The sequence below is a fragment of the Pinus tabuliformis genome, chromosome 8 (assembly GCF_031772625.1).
Source record: "Pinus tabuliformis cultivar Carrire ecotype Pingquan chromosome 8, CPIR1, whole genome shotgun sequence".
Lineage (NCBI taxonomy): Eukaryota > Viridiplantae > Streptophyta > Pinopsida > Pinales > Pinaceae > Pinus > Pinus tabuliformis.
Genome location: NC_142294.1, coordinates 17,925,241 through 17,944,882, shown reverse-complemented (window position 1 = coordinate 17,944,882; position 19,642 = coordinate 17,925,241).

The following is a 19,642-nucleotide window of genomic DNA, read 5'->3' as shown; positions in this document are numbered from 1 at the left end:
AGACCAGGGTGCATGCCCCCTGGGTTTCAGTCATGTCCCCTGAATTACTCATGCTCATCAGGTGGACGGACTGGGGATTGATGAGACATTCCTTGCGTGAAAATACCATTCATGGATGGTATATGACTCTTTTCTATGCATGAACCAGGGAATGAAAGCTGGTCTACGAGCTTGACCACTCTTCCTTCGTGCGGAAAACACATTACTCTAAAGAGTGATGAGACAATGGCTCCCATGCAATAAATATAGTCTCGCCCAAGGAGTAGATTATAATCCAGGGGTTCTTGGACTACCATTACGTTCATGTGAATGGTTTTCCCTCTCAATGTTATGGGCACATTGGGAAGGATCCCTAACGGTCGATTGGTTCCTTGGTCAAAACCTGTTAGATTTCTCATCTCAGGCAAAAGTGATGGTGAAACAAGCGCTTTCCAAGCAGTCGACGAAAGGATACTCACAGAAGCCCCTTCATCTATGATGGTACTGGCCATAACCATTCTATATATTTGAGCAATGATTCAGAATGGTATAACAACCGGTAAATGGGGTCTGCCTAGTAGATTCCAGTCAAAGGAAACAACTAGGTTGCTTGGAGGTGGGACCGAATAGACGGCCGGGTACGACTCTGATGAACTTCCTTCCTGCGGTAAAGGAATGGGTAAATTTCCCCCGTGTTCATCGAAGTCTATGCTTACGAAAAGAATTTGGATGGTGTCATCCTTGTTCTCTTCAGTGACTGTATCATCTAAAGATGGAACCTTTGAAGGCAAGACCGGGTCAACTGTCGCCTCAACCTTTTTACTTTCGTCTGGTATGGATTCAGATGGTTTTTCTTCATTGATAGATACGTCGACCGACCACCTGAGCGTGTCAGCCAGATTTTCAACTAGTGACGGACTCGGCAAGGGTTTCTTATGTCCAGGAGGAAGTCGTAACAGTGAAACCGGACGATCGTCCAAAACTCTTTTAGCCTCGTCTAAGAAGGGACAACGGTGTACGGCGTGATCGCCTTCACACAGTTTACAAGGAAATTTTCTTTTTCCTTTTTGTCTAGGGGCTTCACTTTCACTAGTCGATGGTGTATTTTCAACATGATCATCAGAGGTTGACGACACCGGGTTGTGCAAACGAGGAGACCAGTCCCTTAAGATCCGAGGGATGCAAGGACAATCTCTATGAAAGTGGTCTCCCTTGCAAATGACACATGGCGATTTAGGCCTGGTCAGTGCAGTGTGTGGATTTTCGCTAGACGACGCTTGGTTACCCCTTTTCGCCTTTGGCTCCTTCTTCTTCTTCTCTTTCTTCTTCTTTTCCTTCTTCTTCTCAGGTACTTGATTTTTGGCTTTACCAACCCCATCAAGCGAAGAGGAAGGAGGAGAGGAAGAATTGGACGAAGTAGAGGGTTGGGGGGTAACTCTGGAATTATCTAATTGCTGACTTGATTGTTCAGGAATCGCGGTGTTCTGAACAACGGAGGTTGAGAAAAGCCATATGGGAAAACCGATTGTCAATCCTGGAAGCGACAATGTGGCCATATGGGGTGCACCAACATCTCCCCAAGAGGAGAAGGGACTAGGATTTCCTCCAAGGGGAACTCCTTGGTTGGTGGACTCCATTTTCCTCAACCTAAGACCAACATAGGAAAGGTGATGATTATTCCGTTTAAAATAAATTTGAGACGCTTTGACACAACTTGTTTTTTCAATTTTAAAGAGTCGAGAAAAAACAAAAGATGACTCTAGTTGCCTTCGATTTTTAATGAGCCTGAAGTGACAAGTGCTTAGATGGACCTTTTCCGTTAAGGAGTCTAAAACGAAACGAAAGGGACTGCTCTGGAAATCTAGACAGAGGGATTACCAAACCAATCGCAAAACTGTAGGATACTTTTTACGGTACGGTAGTCAATCTTCCCGAATGCTGTGTTCAGTGCATTGCGATCGATAGGGCATCAGACACGGCTTCATATGGATAAAGGATTAAGCCTATTGTGGTCTCCCAAAATATACTCGACGGTACGTGGGATCACAAGTCCGTACTAGCACTTATCGTCTCAAAGTGGAGGAATCACCCAACCAACAGTGAAAACAATAGTTACCAAGCTTTACGACGCCGGAATACGTCTCTAGCCTAGACTTCTAGATGTTGTGTGTTAGGTTCCAAAGCGTTGTTAGATTCATTAAATTTATTTTATTGTTGATCTTGCTTAAGAAATTTGCCTTTCAGGTTCACCGCGTGATGTAGATGTATAATTCCTAAAATGCAATCTAAGATGATAAACAATCGTTTTATCTTCTTTGTGCAATGAAAATCCTAGCTATTAAGGAAAGAGAGACAATATTCTTCCAACAAAGAGCATAGAGCACACACTATATGCACTGTCCTAAATCAAACCAATCAAACAGTCTAAATGCAAATGCACATGCATGTATTTGTTTTCAGCCTTCTTAATATGTGAATGATAAAAAGAAAGCTAATTCACAAATCTGAATTATTTTTCAAAGCGACAATTACTAACAAGTTTCTTTTCAAATTCAAAATGAAGACAATGACAACACTTTGCGATTTGGAAACGAAAACTTGCTTTCGACACTAGAAAAACTACTAATTCAGATCGAATACAATAGTAACAGGGTAATCGACTATTGAGAACAATCAGATTCTCTTCTATGACTAAAAATGACACCTGCGACACTTTCAAATCAAGAAACGACAGTACAATTATGTTACTTATTTGTAAAGGAGAACTGAAAATGACTCAAAAAACAAATAAAAACATTTACAGTTCTTTGCACAACGGAGGCGGAATAACAGCAAGGAAATGGGTTTCAAACAGAGGTGTACTAACTATAGGCAACAAAACTCTTGAATAGATCTGAAAAGAGTGAATGCAGAAACCAAAATTTAGGAACAATGCCTAGTCTGATTAGCACACCTGTAACATAGTGAAACCGAAATGCAACGCACCTACTACACTCGGGAAGTGCACTGAATTTGAGATTCACAGAACAGATAGTGCGCTGGACCAGGGACGAGACTTTGATTGGGTTCCGGGTCACAATTTGCAGTTCCGTTTAGGGATTTTGGCCGAGCAAGTGGTAATTAGTAAATAAATCACAGGGGTAGATCTAAGGAGGTTACTAGAGCGACCACGAGGGCAATTAGAAAGCTTGTAAATCAATTGTTTAATTCATAAACAAAACCCAGAGATTGACTGAAGCAACGTTGATCTACTTTGCACTTGCATAGCAAATGTAGTTCAAAGGCTAGCTGGCTTGACTTCAGGCTCTGTCTGTAAGTTTATAAAGTAAACAAATGTAGATAAACAATCAATCTATTCGCTCCCCAGTATGGTCGCCATTTTGTTACAGGGAAAAGTGTCTATGCAGAACTGCTAATCCCACTAAGGGTGGTAGCTACCTTAGAAACAAACAAAGTAAAACTACTTTCGTTTTCCTTTATGAAAGATAGATGAGAGAAGAATAAAGGAGACCAACCTCTGTCTTGCGCTTGGTTCCTTGCTCGATTCCTCTCTCTTCTGATAGTCCTTTGCTACTTGCTTTCTTGTATACCCAGCTTCACAGAGTACCTGTAGAATCAAAGCAGCATAACACTATACGAGAACATGGATCTATTATCATAAACAATCTAGGATCAGATGTAAATTGACCATACAAATGCATAAAACACAAATCACACAAGAGTATGGAGGAAAACTTGAATAGCTTTATTGATAATCAAGAAAGAGCTAAGAGAGCTACAACCAATTGTTCTAACCCAGCATCATCCTCTCAGCAAGTGAGCTCTTCTTCACCTCATGAAAAGCTTAGATCACCCAACACTATGATGTTGCCTCAAGAAACCAACAACAATTCCTTACAAGATGCAAAATTCCAGCCTCTGGATCTCTGGGATGAGGGATCCACATATAGATATCTGCAAGGGAGATGAGTCAACTTGTGATTTGATTAGTGTCTTCCCTCTGATAGTTCTTGATTCCACTTGGAGATTGATGATCTCTTACTCATCCCTGGTCGAATTCAGAGAGGCAAGTGTCACAAGAGAAGTTTCTAGAAGATTCCATGCTTCTCCACCTCGCGGATTGACACTGCCATTTGTCCCTTCTCTCCCTGTTAGGATATCTCGACACATAGGAAATAGTTAAGTTCAACTTGGTCTAGTATAGAGTTAGGTAAAGTGTGTTTCTTTACCGTTGTACATTTTGTAACTTACAATCCGACGGTCACGATATGTAGTGATCCGGCGGTTCATTCTCTCCTCGGTATTACCGACACTTGATCCGTGGCTTAACACCCGATTGGTCCATGAGTTCTATTTAAAGCGCATGGAGGGTCATTGTTCGGGTAATCCGTGCATGAGAGAAGCTTATGTAAATTTTCATTCTTTGATTAATAAATTGCCTGTAGTAGCCACGTTGGCGCAGGCCGTGGACTGTTTCCCTCTTTGAGGGTTTTAACCACGTCAAAAATACTGGTGTATTGATCTGTGATCTGGTTGTGAGTAGTGTCCTTTTGGTGTTCTTTCTAAGGAACTTACCTTGTAAATTCCTACATGGTATCAGAGCTATTTGAGGGTCGCTTCCGTTGGTGATCCAAATCTAAAGCCGGTAGAACTGCATGCGGCTGTCGTTTCCTAGATCTGCTATTTCTGACTGCTTTCGGGTCGAGAGGACTGCTCTGGTGCGTTCGGAGCATCTGTTCCATTGAGGAACCCCTTTCGTTTCACGCGAAAAGGTTTCCGGTAACCCTAGCTGCGTCATTTTTCAGATCGGGAGGTATACAGTTTTTTTGCAGTTTACTGTTACTTTCTCTCCGCTTATTTCAGTTTCGGTTTATTTAGCCCTTTTTTTTTAACCGGATCTATACCTTTCATCTCTACGTATGCTCTTTGCCCTGTGACTCTGTGCGATCTGGGCAAATTAGAAACAGAAAGGAAGGATTTTTCTCATGCGTATGCTCTTTTCCCTGCACCTTAGTGTGATCTCGGAAAATCAGAAACATTGAGAAAAATATTTAGTTTTTCGGCTAAAGCTAACTTTGAGATTTTTTTTAAATATCTAGTTTTTTGGCTAAAGCTAACTTCGAGCCGCAAGGTTCGTTTTTCTTTGCATATTCGTGTTGGGTTTTGTGTTTTCTGTTTTATAGGGAAAAAGAGCTTTCTCAAGGCAAGCACACAAACCAAGGCCCCCCCCCCCCTCTCTCTCTCTCTCTCTCTCTCAAATTTTTTGTATAAATCAATTGGTTCAAAGCTATTTTAAGAGAGTAGAGGTCTTGGGTTCAAGTCTCCATTTTGTGGGGGCGGATTTTTTCATTCCCGCAAATTCGCGCACTTTGCCGGCAACTTCAACAATTTTTTTTTTTTTTTCAAAAAGCCATAACTTCTTCATCCGGAAGCCTTTTTCAGAGCCTTTTTTTTTAAAACAGCCTAATTTTTCGAGATATATCCATTGGAACACTTACTTTCAGCATCTTCAGCCTCAGTTTTTTTTAAAAATGGAAAGTCCATGCCAAGTCATTCTTGACAGCACTAACTACTTCCAATGGATAGCCTACATGGAAGATTTACTTAGAAGTAAAGGTCTCTACAGAATAGCCACAGACCAAGAGAAGAAACCAAAAGATGAAGACAAGGCTGCAAAATGGGAAAATAGACAAGATCAAGCACGTGGTTTGATAGGGATGTCTATTTCTCCTGATCTTAGATTCCATATTTCAGAACTTGAGACTCCTCATGAAGCATTGGAAAAAATCGCTAAAGTTTTTGGGATTAAAAATGAAATTAGAGCCCATCAGCTTGAAAATGAGTTGCTTACTTTGGATCCTAATAATTTTTCTTGCATTGAATATTTCTTGTCCAAATTCAAGACCCTTAGATATCTCTTGGAAGGTGTTAAGGTTAAGAAAGAAGATGGTAACCTTATTTATTCCATCCTTACTAAGTTGGGACCAACCTACTCTGTATTTGTTTCCACTTTCCATTCTACAAGGGAAGCTTTCATTTGTCAAGGAAAAGACTACAAGGCCCCTTCCTTTGACTCCTTTTGTGATTCCTTAATAAGAGAACAAGAAAAACTCTTACACCTTGGTCTTCTTAATCTTGGAAACTCTTCCACGAAAGCGTTAGCCGCCCAACAACAACCAAATTCAAAGAATCCTAAGAAGTCATATCCTCAAAAGAATGGTCCTAAACCAACTCAGCCTCAAAATGAAAGATCATTTCAACAAAATGATAAGACCAATAAAAACAAATGGAAGAAGACTGATAGACATTGTAACTTTTGTAATCGAGATGGCCACTTAGAATCTAAATGCTTTAAGAAGATGGAAGCCTTGGAAGCCGCAATGAAGAAACATAACATCCATGTGGAGCCTACTTCAACTTCAACTTCCGGAATGGCACTTTCTGCATGTCGTTGTCAATCATCTCAGTCTGGTTATGCATTAAATGTATCTTCTTCCTCTCCTTCTCATGAGTGGCTCATTGATTCTGGAGCCTCTTATCACATGGCCAAAAACCAAGCCATGTTTTCTTCTTTAAATGATTGTAACACCAAAAATATATATGTTGGTGATGATAGATCTCTTAATGTTGTAGGGACTGGAACTGTTCATCTAGACAATGGTCAGTTTAATGATGTATTATGTGTTCCAACCTTATCCTGCAACCTTCTATCTGTATATCAGATAACTCATTCAGGTGAAGGTAAAATTGTTGAATTTTCACCTCATGATGTTGTAATCAAGGATCTAAGAGATCCTAAACAGATTCTAGCTACTGGTATTGCTGATGATTCCACAAGTTTGTATAAGTTTCACAACTTTGGGTCATCAAATCTTCCCTCAGTATTTATTGCTCATAATGATGAAGTGAGCAAACTTTGGCATGAGCAATTTGGTCACTTAAACTATCGCTTCCTTCAGCATCTATGTAAAGAAAATATGGTGACAGGTATTCCTATGGTATCTTGCAGAGATGGTGTTTGTTCCGGATGTGTACTCGGAAAACATCATCGGGAAAGCTTTGAAAAACGTGCCTCTTGGCATGCCTCAGCCCCTTTACAGCTTGTGCACAGTGATCTATGTGGTCCACTTCCTATTGCTTCATTCTCTGGCTGCAAGTATTTCTTAACTTTCATTGATGATTTCTCCAGACGCACTTGGGTATACTTCTTAAAACTCAAGAGCGAAGTATTTAACACTTTTTTGGCCTTCAAAGCCTTTGTTGAAAAACAATCTGGACATCAAATTCTTAAGCTAAGAACTGATAATGGTGGAGAATATGTTAAAAACACATTCATCAACTTTTGCACCGAAAATGGAATTCAAATGCAACATATTGTTCCATACACTCTACAACAAAATGTTGTAGCTGAAAGAAAAAATCGCACCTTAAAGGAAATGGCTAATTGTATGCTGCAATCTAAAGGACTCAGTCTTGGTTTTTGGGCCGAAGCAATTAATTGTGAAAATTATATAATCAATCGCACTCCTACTAAGGTTCTAGAGAATATCACTCCAGAAGAAGCTTGGAGTTCCATTAAACCAGATGTAAGTCACTTTCGTGTTTTTGGAAGTGAAGCATGGGCCCATATTCCATATGAAAAGCATAAAGCTTTAGGACCTAAGAGTGAGAAATGTACTTTTGTTGGATATTCTGAAGATGTAAAAGGTTATAGACTTATTCCATTTAAGTCCAAAAATGTTATCATTAGAAGAGATTTAAAATTTGATGAAAATAAATCGGCCTGCGAGCCTAGTCCGGCGGATGTGCCACCTCTTCCTATCTCTTCTACTTTTGAAAAAATTTCTTCTTCAGATGATGAAAGTGAGGATGATAATCCTCCCCCACCTTCTCAGGATCCTCAACTTCCAAGATGGGTCCGTGCTACTCGGGATGCAGCAGGTGATCTTGCCGGTGATCCTACAGATCAGCGATGTACATGTTCTCAGTTTGAAAGAGCCTCTTCTTTACTGGCTCAAGCTCCAGTAAATCATGATCCTGACACTTTTGCAGAAGCTTCAGGCCATCCACATTGGGAAGTAGCTATGAATGAAGAATATCATTCATTGTTGACAAATGATACATGGGATCTTGTTCCTCTACCAAAGGGACGCAAACTTGTTAGATGTAAATGGGTTTACAGAACCAAGTATGGACCAGATGGGAAAGTTGATAAACATAAAGCTCGTTTTGTTGCTAAGGGTTTTTCACAGGTTGAAGGCATTGACTACACTGAAACCTTCTCCCCTGTTTCCAAAATGAACTCTATCCACCTTGTTCTTTCCCTTGCTGCCTCTTTAAAATGGGAAGTCCATCAGATGAATGTTAAATCTGCCTTCTTGCATGGGGACTTGCATGAAGAAATCTATATGGAACAACCCATTGGCTTCATCCAAACAGACTCCAGCCTTGTCTGTCGACTTAAGAAATCTCTCTATGGTCTCAAGCAAGCTCCTCGGGCTTGGTATGCCAAAATGGATAGCTTTCTTTTAGAATCTGGCTTTTCTCGGTGTTATTCTGACAATACTGTCTACACCAAGAAAGTGGGCAACTCTCTTATCATCCTTGTTCTTTATGTTGATGATCTTATTCTTACTGGTAGTGATCCCAACCTTATCAACCATGTGAAGTCCAGCCTTAAAAAGAAATTTGAAATGACAGACTGTTAGAAAATTATATATTACGGAGCAATGGAACACATAAAATATTGCAGAAATATAAACACAGAAAACGCACAAAACAAGAGAGATACAGATATACGTGGTTCACCCAGTTTGGGCTACGTCCACCCCGAACAACCAGTCCTTCCTTTCTATTATCCAGCAAAATGTAGAGATACAACCTACAGCAAAACCGCTGTAATATCCTCTGTTTTCTCTCACAGTCTCACCTCTATGTTTCTCGCTCACCGAATACACATATATATCAGCCTCAAATACAATGCCCTCATATAAAGAGAGGGGTTGCCTTCTAGGGCAAAAAACCCTAAACTAAACATAAGTTCTACCGTCAGATCATCCGCCTAATGAACGGCCCAGATTGACTAGAAATTACTATACTTTTACAAGGCAATTTTACAGTTGTTTTTAGCTTCGGGGGCGCTGCCCCCGAAACCCCCCGCCAGGGGGGGGCTCCATAAAGTCGCTGCCGCCCCCCCCTGGACCCCCCACGGCAGCGATCATTTTACGGGCGGCGTTGCCGCCCCATTTTGAACTGGGGTCCAAAATGCCGGTACTATAGAAGATAATCAGGCTCCACACCCAACAATCTCCCACTTGGAGACTGATTGTAGCAACTCCACCGCTGCTCCATTTGCTGGACAATGACTCCTCTTTGGACCTGGCTGTTTCTCATCTTCATCGTCATCCTTGAAGACCAACTGAAACTGAGCATATTCTCAGTTTCTCCCTGGTTACAACTTTTTTTAGCATATCTGCAGGGTTCTGGCTAGTGTGTATCTTTTCCAGCTTCAACTCTCCATCTTCCAACATTGATCGTATGAAATGGTACTTGAGCTGTATGTGTTTTGTCCTGGAATGAAATGCTGAGTTCTTTGCAAGATGAATGGCACTTTGACTATCACTGTATAATGTGCCCATATCATGCTCCTTACCCAATTCACCCATAAACCTTTGTAACCAAATCATTTCTTTACTAGCCTCTGTAGCAGCAACATACTCTGCTTCTGTTGTTGAGAGTGCAACAACACTTTGGATTTTTGAAACCCAACTGACAGCTGTTCCTCCGACAGTAAATACATATCCTGTAGTGCTCCTCCTATTATCTCTGTCACCTGCCATATCTGCATCAACATATCCTTGTAGGGATATGTTTGAACCACCAAAGCATAATGCCTGATTTGTGGTACCTCTCAAATATCCGAGAATCCATTTCACTGCCATCCAATGTTCCTTTCCTGGATTGTTCAGGTACCTGCTTACAACTCCCACTGCATGTGCAATATCAAGCCTTGTGCAGACCATTGCATACATTAAACTTCCAACTGCTGATGCATATGGAACTTTAGACATATAATCCATGTCTTCTTGGGTCTTTGGGCACATTTCTTTGCGAAGTTTGAAATGGCTAGCAAAAGGTGTACTAACTGGTTTTGCATTTTGCATGTTAAATCTTTTCAACACCTTTTGTATGTACTCATTCTGAGACAATGTTAATTTTCTATTTTTCCTGTCTCTAGTTATTCTCATACCAAGGATTTGTTTTGCAGCACCCAAATCCTTCATTGCAAATGAATTTGCCAATTTTCTTTTGAGCACATTTATTTCCTGCATGTTAGATCCTGCAACAAGCATGTCATCTACATACAATAACAATATAATATAGCTGCCATCATTTTGCTTTTTCAGATAAACACAATGATCAGAGTGACATCTAGTATAACCTTGTTCAGACATAAACTTGTCAAATTTTAGATACCACTACCTTGGAGCCTGTTTTAAACCATACAAGCTCTTCTTCAACCTGCACACAAGTTTCTCCTTCCCTTTCACCTCATATCCTTGTGGCTGCTGCATATATATCTCTTCCTCCAAATCCCCATGGAGAAAGGCTGTCTTTACATCTAACTGCTCAAGATGCAAATCTTCAGCTGCTACAAGACTTAAAATAGTTCTGATTGAAGTCATTTTAACAACAGGAGAAAATATTTCATCAAAATCAATACCTTTCTTCTGTGCAAACCCCTTCACCACAAGTCTAGCTTTGTACCTTTGCTTTCCTCCATCTTCTTCCTTCAGCCTGTAAACCCATTTATTCTTCAATTTAGTTTTTCCTACAGGCAACCTGACTAAATCCCAAGTCTGGTTATGCATTAAGGAGTCCATCTCTTCTTCCATGGCTACCTCCCACTTCTTCTTGTTTTCAACCTGCATTGCTTCTTCATAACATTCAGGTTCACCGGAGTCAGTCAACAATAAATAATATAATGAAGGGGAGTATCGTTCAGGAGGTCTACCTATCCTAGTAGATCTTCTAACACCACTTTCAGGTGTTTGGGATGCCTGTTGCTGTTGTGGTGGTTGCTGTTGTTGTGATTGTTGATTATTATTATTTTCAGGCACCTTTACTTTTTCAGTGATTTCATCAAGGACTGCGTATTCCTTGTTTTCCTTTTCCTGTTTCTTTTCCTGCAACTGATTCTTATACAAGACCTTTTCATTGAATATTACATCTCTGCTCCTAATGATTTTGTGATTTTCGTAATCATATAAGCGATAACCAAAATCATTAACACCATATCCAATAAAGGTACATTTCTTTGACTTTGCCTCAAGCTTTGTTCTATTTTCTTTATCAATATGGACAAAGGCCTCACAACCAAAAGGCTTTAAAATAGAGTAGTTTACCTTTTTACCTGTCCATGCTTCCTCTGGAACACCACCATCCAAGGAACTTGAAGGCCCTCTGTTTATTAGATAAACAACAATATCTACAACATCTGCCCAAAACTGTAAAGGCAATCCTGCATGCAATCTCATGCACCTTGCACGCTCCATGATTGTTCTGTTCATCCTTTCTGACACACCATTTTCTTGTGGTGTTCTTGGAACTGTCTTCTCTCTGCGAATTCCATGCTCTGAACAGTACCTATCAAACTCTTTGCTGCAATATTCACCTCCATTGTCTGATCTAAGACACTTCAATTTCTTTCCTGTCTCAATCTCAACCAAAGCTTTCCATTTCTTGAAAGTATCAAATACATCAGATTTATTCTTAATACAATAAATCCAAGTTTTTCTAGTTGCATCATCAATAAAAGTAACATAATAATGAGAGCCACCAAGAGATGATACCTGAGCAGGTCCCCATACGTCTGTATGCACAAGCTCTAATTTTTTCGTTCTTATTTTCTTTCCCAACTCTGAGAAATCTGACTCTCTTTTGTTTTCCATAAATGCAGTTCTCACAGAAGTCCAAATCAACATTCTTCAAACCTGGCAACAAATTCCTTGAGTGAAGAATCTTCATCCCTTTTTCACTCATGTGTCCGAGCCTATGATGCCATAATGCTGCATCTGCTCCTTTGGAAGTCAAAGCATTAACAGAGTTAGAAATACCATTGCATAAATACAATGTACCAACCTTTTCACCTTTTTCTATTACCAGGGCTCCTTTTGTGACCTTCCAAGCTTTATCTGTGAAAGTTGTCACACAACCTTCACTGCCTAACTGCCCTGTTGAAATCAGATTTTTCTTTAGATATGGAACATGCCTTACCTCCTTTAGTAGCCATTGGTTTCCATTCTGCTGTTTTACAAGAACCTTACCCATTCCAACAATTTTACAGGGTTTGTCATCACCCAGACGAACTTGTCCAAAATCTCCTTGAACATAGTCATAAAAGTATTTCTTTTCAGGTGTGGCATGGAATGAGGCCCCTGAATCTACCACCCAGGAATCAGTAATATTTTTGAAAGAAAGAATCAAAGCATCTTGTAACACCTCACCTGTCACATTTGCTTCATGATTGTTTTCTTGCTGTGCATCTCCTTCTTTTCCCTTCCGAGATCTACAGTCTTTCTTTAGGTGTCCTTTCTCTCCACATTTCTAGCACACTATCCCCGATCTGGACTTGGATCTGCCTTTCCTTGATTTACTGCGATATCCTGAGCTCTTTCCTCTATCCATTTTTCTTCCTCTAGACTCTGCATTCAAAGCATTTCCCGATGTCTCACCGGAGCTTTTCCGTCGCATTTCCTCGCTAAGGATAGCACCGACAACATCATCAAACTTTAAAGTACTAGATCCAGAAACGGAGTTACTAATGGCCATTACCAAACCATTCCAACTTTCTGGTAATGAGCACAAGAATAACAGAGCTCTAACTTCATCATCAAAGTTTACCCCTACAGAACTTAACTGGCTTGTAACTGTATTAAAATCATTTAAATGGTTTGCAACAGATCCACCTTCCGACATATTCATATTAAATAACCGTTTCATAAGAAATACCTTGTTTGAGGCTGAGGGTTTTTCATATAGTTTCGACAACGTCTGCATCAAACCCTCTGTCGTGGTTTCCTTCGAAATGTTGAAGGCGACTGATGCAGCAAGACACAACCGTATTGTTCCGAGTGCCTTTCTATCGAGAAGGTTCCATTCTTCATCTTTCATACCCGTCGGCATCTTTGTTTTTCCGCCCAATGGTAGGTATAGATCTTTCTGATACAGATAATCTTCCATCTGCATCTTCCACAGCGAGAAGTTTTGGCCGTTAAATTTCTCAACCCTAAACTTACCATCTTCCGCCATTGCTCCCACTCGAACCAGGAACCCTTCTTTCCTGCGAGTTTATCAGCCAAATAGACCTTCGGCTCCGATACCAGTTGTTAGAAAATTATATATTACGGAGCAATGGAACACATAAAATATTGCAGAAATATAAACACAGAAAACACACAAAACAAGAGAGACACAGATATACGTGGTTCACCCAGTTTGGGCTACGTCCACCCCGAACAGCCAATCCTTCCTTTCTATTATCCTGCAAAATGTAGAGATACAACCTACAGCAAAACCGCTGTAATATCCTCTGTTTTCTCTCACAGTCTCACCTCTATGTTTCTCGCTCACCGAATACACATATATATCAGCCTCAAATACAATGCCCTCATATAAAGAGAGGGGTTTCCTTCTAGGGCAAAAAACCCTAAACTAAACATAAGTTCTACCGTCAGATCATCTGCCTAATGAACGGCCCAGATTGACTAGAAATTACTATACTTTTACAAGGCAATTTTACAGCTGTTTTTAGCTTCGGGGGCGCTACCCCCGAAACCCCCCGCCAGGGGGGGCTCCATAAAGTCGCTGCTGCCCCCCCCTGGACCCCCCACGGCAGCGATCATTTTACGGGCGGCGTTGCCGCCCCATTTTGAACTGGGGTCCAAAATGCCGGTACTATAGAAGATAATCAGGCTCCACACCCAACACAGACTTAGGACACTTACACTATTTTCTCGGTCTTCAAGTCCTTCAATCCAAGGAGGGTATTTCCCTTTCCCAGTCCAAGTATGCTTGTGATATTCTTCGTCATTTTCACATGGAAGACTGTAAGCCAACCCCTTCTCCCTTTCAATCTGGAGTCAAACTTTCAGTCTCTTGTACTTCTCCTGAAGTTGATGCTACCTTATACCGTCAACTTGTAGGAAAACTCTTGTATTTAACCCATACTCATCCTGATCTTTCCTTTGTTGTTGGCCTTGTTGCTCGTTTTATGCAAAACCCCCGTGAAAGTCATTGGAAAGCAGCCAAAAGAATACTTCGTTATGTTCGAGGTACAGTACAATTTGGGATTCATTACAGTGCCAAAGTAGATCCTCTATTAGTTGGTTTCACTGATTTTGATTGGGTTGGTGACCCTGATGATCGGAAGTCTACTGCCGGTTATGTCTTCACTCTTGGTTCAGGACCTATTACATGGGCTTGTAAGAAACAGGCTGCCATTTCTCTTTCGTCAGCAGAAGCAGAGTATCATGGTGTTGTGGAAGCTAGTAAGGAAGCCTTGTGGCTTCGTCAGATCCTATTAGAGTTTGGCTTTGAGCAGCAGCATCCAACCACACTTTGGTGTGATAATCAAAGTGCCATTCAGCTATGCAAAGATCCAGTCCAGCATCAGCGCAGTAAACACATTGAACTACACATGCACTTCATCAGAAAGCTCATTCATGACCATGTTCTTGAAGTGCAATATTGTTCAACGGATGATCAGGTTGCAGACATCTTCACAAAGGCTCTCACAGAGGCGAAGTTCACTAAACTTCGATATATGCTTGGAGTTCAGGAAATTGTCACTAAGGGGGGATAGGCTCTAGTGCCTCCTTCCTTCTCCTATTGTGTCATATTTGTAAATCCTTCAATCCTATCCCAAGTTGTTCTTAAGGGGGGATGTTAGGATATTTCGACACATAGGAAATAGTTAAGTTCAACTTGGTCTAGTATAGAGTTAGGTAAAGTGTGTTTCTTTACCGTTGTACATTTTGTAACTTACAATCCGACGGTCACGATATGTAGTGATCCGACGATTCATTCTCTCCTCGGTATTACCAACACTTGATCCGTGGCTTGACACCTGATTGGTCCATGAGTTCTATTTAAAGCGCATGGAGGGTCATTGTTCGGGTAATCCATGCATGAGAGAAGCTTATGTAAATTTTCATTCTTTGATTAATAAATTGCCTATAGTAGCCACGTTGGCGGAGGCTGTGGACTGTTTCCCTCTTTGAGGGTTTTAACCACGTCAAAAATACTGGTGTATTGATCTGTGATCTGGTTGTGAGTGGTGTCCTTTTGGTGTTCTTTCTAAGGAACTTACCCTGTAAATTCCTACACTCCCATCGCACCCCATAGAAGGGCTTTTGAAATGCAACGCACCTACTGTGTGTATTTAGGTGAAATGCAACGTACTTTGCCTATGGAGCAGGTGAAATGGTCCAGTTTTGACCAGTTCTGAGCAGTTTTTCATGGAGAACTTCTGGGAGAAGCTGTAATCAGTTGACCTTGTTCTTTTAGGGGTTGGAACAAAAATTTTAGGGACTTAGGAGCAGGGAAAATTTTAAGGATGGAAATTTATCTTAAAGTTTAGAAACCTTGGCGAATCCCACTAGTCCATAATATGAAATTTATAAAATGTTTGGAGATATTTTTGTAAAAATATTCAAATTTATAATATTTTTATATAGTCTATATATAATTTTTGGCGATTTTTAGCGTAAAATGATTTCATTCTATAAAATTTGGGCAAATCATTTTTACAAAAAAATGGAAATTAGCGAATCTTTTTTTTGGAAAAAGTATAGAAAATTAGCCCATGGGCGAATATTAGCCCCTAAAATTTTCCCTGCTTAGGAGCCCTTATTTTATGGACATTTATGCTTGGGGTTGCAGTGCCCAAAAATGTCTATAACAATAATGATGTAATAATGTCTATTTCAGTCATGTATAAACATTTGGTATATCCCCACTTGGTTGGGTGGATGAGTTAAAATGGTGTATCCCCACTTGGTTAGGAGATTGATGTATGTATGTGTCATTGGTGATAGGAAGGTCATACTCACTTAGTTGAGTTGTAGAGTCATGTTATTCTCTTGAAAAATATTTTTGCAGAGTCGACATGTGTTCAGGGGGAGCATGGACGGATTGGTACATCTTGGCATGTACAAAGGGGGAGCTTAATTAGATATTTGAGAATGTATTTAGGGGGAGTATGGACAACAGAATGTATATCAAGGGAGAGAATATCTTAATTTTCCCTTTTCCCTTGATGTCAAAGTGGGAGAGTGACTTGGTGTGGTTGTTGCCATCAAGTCCAAAGGGGGGAGATTATTGGCATTATGATACAGGTTTGACATAAGTGTTGTCCTTGATGGAAACTCACTTAGATGACAGATCATCATTCAGACTCACAGAATGAAGAAATAAATGTATACGTAGGTTCACTATATACCAAGTCACGTATATACATAGGTTCACTATATACCAAGTCGTGTACACACGCAGGTTCACTATATACCAAGTTACATATATACGCATGTTCACTATATACCAAGTAGTATATACATGCAGGTTCACTATATACAAGGGTGCGTATAACTTACACATGCACTTTCACAGAAGGAAAGGCGTGTGCATGTCGGAAAACTAAGTTTTGGTCCGTGGTATTTGGTCCATGGTATTTTGTCCGAGGTAATTACCCCAGGTAATCGGTCCAAGGTATTGGTCCTACGTGGTTTTAGACCATGGTATTGAGAGAAGCCTAAACCTATATAAGGAGAAGAAGATCATTAGGCCAAAGGGGCAAGGGTGCAAGGATTGAATATTTGATGAAGTGTAAGATCTAGTATGCTGGTTATGGGTTTGTGTTTCTTTGCTTGACCTAAACCAAGGATGCACCTATGCCGTTGATGATGGATGATGGATCGGGATCGTAAGGCTTGGAATCCATTATCATTATGTGGTTTGATCATGGATAGACTAGATTTGAATTATTGACACATGTTTTATTGTATAAATGTTATGATCTGGGTATGAATGATGTTTGGAATAGCTGCAAAGTTATGAGTAAATATTTGCAGATCTATATGCGGGTTGGCTTTGGTAAAAGCACGTATACACGCTGGTTTGGTTCATCATAGTAGTGTATACATTGTTAGATATGATATTTTAAGTTGCAGTTGGATCTGGTTGTTGTTGCAGATTTCTGTGTTCTGCTTTGTGTTCTAGTGACTGTGTTTTGTTGACAGGGTTTCAGTGTTAGGTGATTTAGAGATTGATGATGCAGGTGTAGTTTATTGGTGTATTGCAGTGGTGATTAATTTTGTGCTTCAATGTTGTTGATGGGTCCAGTATGAAAATTGAATGAAACATGGCCTTCAGATTATGGTGTTGTGCTTTAGGAGTATCTAGTATGAAAATTTATGAAACGTGGTCCTTGGAGGAAAAGAGAAGGTCATAGCCTTCTGTAGGCCGGTGCCTGTGTACTGGTAAACATATCAGCCAGTACAAGAGCCAGGGGGTTAGAGCTCCCTTCTAGTAGTAGATGGAAAATGAGTGAAGGTTGGAGCCTTCGGTAGGCTGACACCTACGTACTAGTAAACATATCAGCTAGTACAAGATCCAGGGGGTTGTAGCTCCCTTCCAGTAGTAGCTGGAGAACGAGAGAAGGTTGTAGCCTTCTACCGGTGGGTGCCTGCGTATTGGTATGAGTCTGTGCTAGTAAAAGATTGTAAACAGGGTTTTCTTATCTTAAAGAAAACAACAGTAGGTGGTTTTTGTCCTGCATTGGGTTTCCACCTTATATCATGGTGTTCATGTGTGCTTCTTATGTGTGATGATCTGTTCTGTTTTATTGCACCTATTTACTGTTCATAGGTTAATTAAGTTTTGATGCACTCATTAAAGATCAAAATATAATGGATTAACTGAATCATAAGTTTACTGGATATACGTTAGTTGCATTAAACACAGTTGCGTGTACACGCGGGTTCCCTTAACTAAAGTAGCGTATATGAATCTAAGTATGGAAGTGAAAAAGTTAGTGATTTTCTAATACTGATTCACCCCCCCTCTCTCAGTATTATTTCCAACATCTACAAGAGGGGATGATCTCGCTCAAGGCACATAAAAAGATGATGGATTCACTCAGGGATAAATGGTTAAAGGAAGAGTGGGATAGAGAGTGTGAAGCACAGAGACATACGGAAGCTATGAAGAAGAAGGATGAACTGCTGCAGTTTTTACAACGATGGGTTCTAGATCTAACAAATGATAAGACAGAGCTTCGTGATCTTGCCTTGAACCTACTAGGATGTAGGTGACCTTCCCCATCATATCCAGTGTTCCTCTGGGAACATTATTATTTATTTTAGAGTTTTTGAGAACATACCTTATTTTGGTTCTTCTACCCGTACTTTTCTTGAAATGTTTCGTACTTGTTATTTTGATGAACAAATCTTACTTTGTGAGATTTTTTTGCTTAACATAATGTGTGAATATGTTAGTACCAAGATGGTGGCAAGTGTTTTATCCTATATGGGGGATTTGCAGTTACGGGCCTTCCTTTTTTTTATGAGGAACCAAATCGAATGGCACATGGCCATAGAATCAGCTAAGACCAATGAAGAAAGGGCAACATTATGGGTCAGAGAAGAACCAAGAATGGTTTATGAACTAAGATGTGATTTTAAGTTGTTCCTGAGTACCGTAGGGGTGTTATGAAACCAAATCACAAAAAGATAGAAAAGATAGATCAACGACTTAGAAATCAACCTCTTCGAGGGGGAAACCTCCTTTACATTACACAAATGATCATCACAAATGACAAAACCTCCTTTCTATATATAGGTCTCTAAGGGGTCACAATATAACGAAAGCTGACCTAACAATAATAATATAAGGGCACAAAAATAACAATACTGTGCTTCTATGGGGCACAAAAATAAAAATATGGGGACAATAGGGGCACACCAATAACAATAAGGGATACAATGACAATAGTAATGGGGGAATCACTAGTATTATAGGGATCTGACCTACCCCTATCCTTCAAAAAAGTGTTGTCCTTTGGGAGGCCTTTGAGAGTCTCAAATAACTTGGAATGATTATCCAAGGCTTTTTGGAGATTTGGAGAAATAAATGATTTCGATGTGGGAAACTCTAGTGAACATAATTGTGAAATTATGCCTCGTTGTTCTTTCTTTAGAAGCTTTGTCATGTTGGAAATAATACTAGGGGGGGTGAACCAGTATTATCAAATTCTTTTCACTATACCTTCCAAATTTATAATTTAATTTATTCTTCAGATGTTGACCATTAATTTGTATGTCAGTACCATATAATAATGAGCAAGAACAAGAAAAACAGATAGTCACAACAAAGAACACTAGATATAAGGTGGAAACCCAATGTGGGTGAAAACCACCTGCTGCAATATGTCTCTATCTTCTTTCAATTAGAAACTTCTTTTTACAATGATTCTGTACTGGTGCAGTCCTTTACCAGTACGCAGGCTGCAACCTGCAGAGAGCTACAACCCTCTCTCATTTTCCAGACTCTCTTGGAAGGGAGCTACAACCCCCTACTTCTTTTTTTCCAAGGACCTCGTTTCATC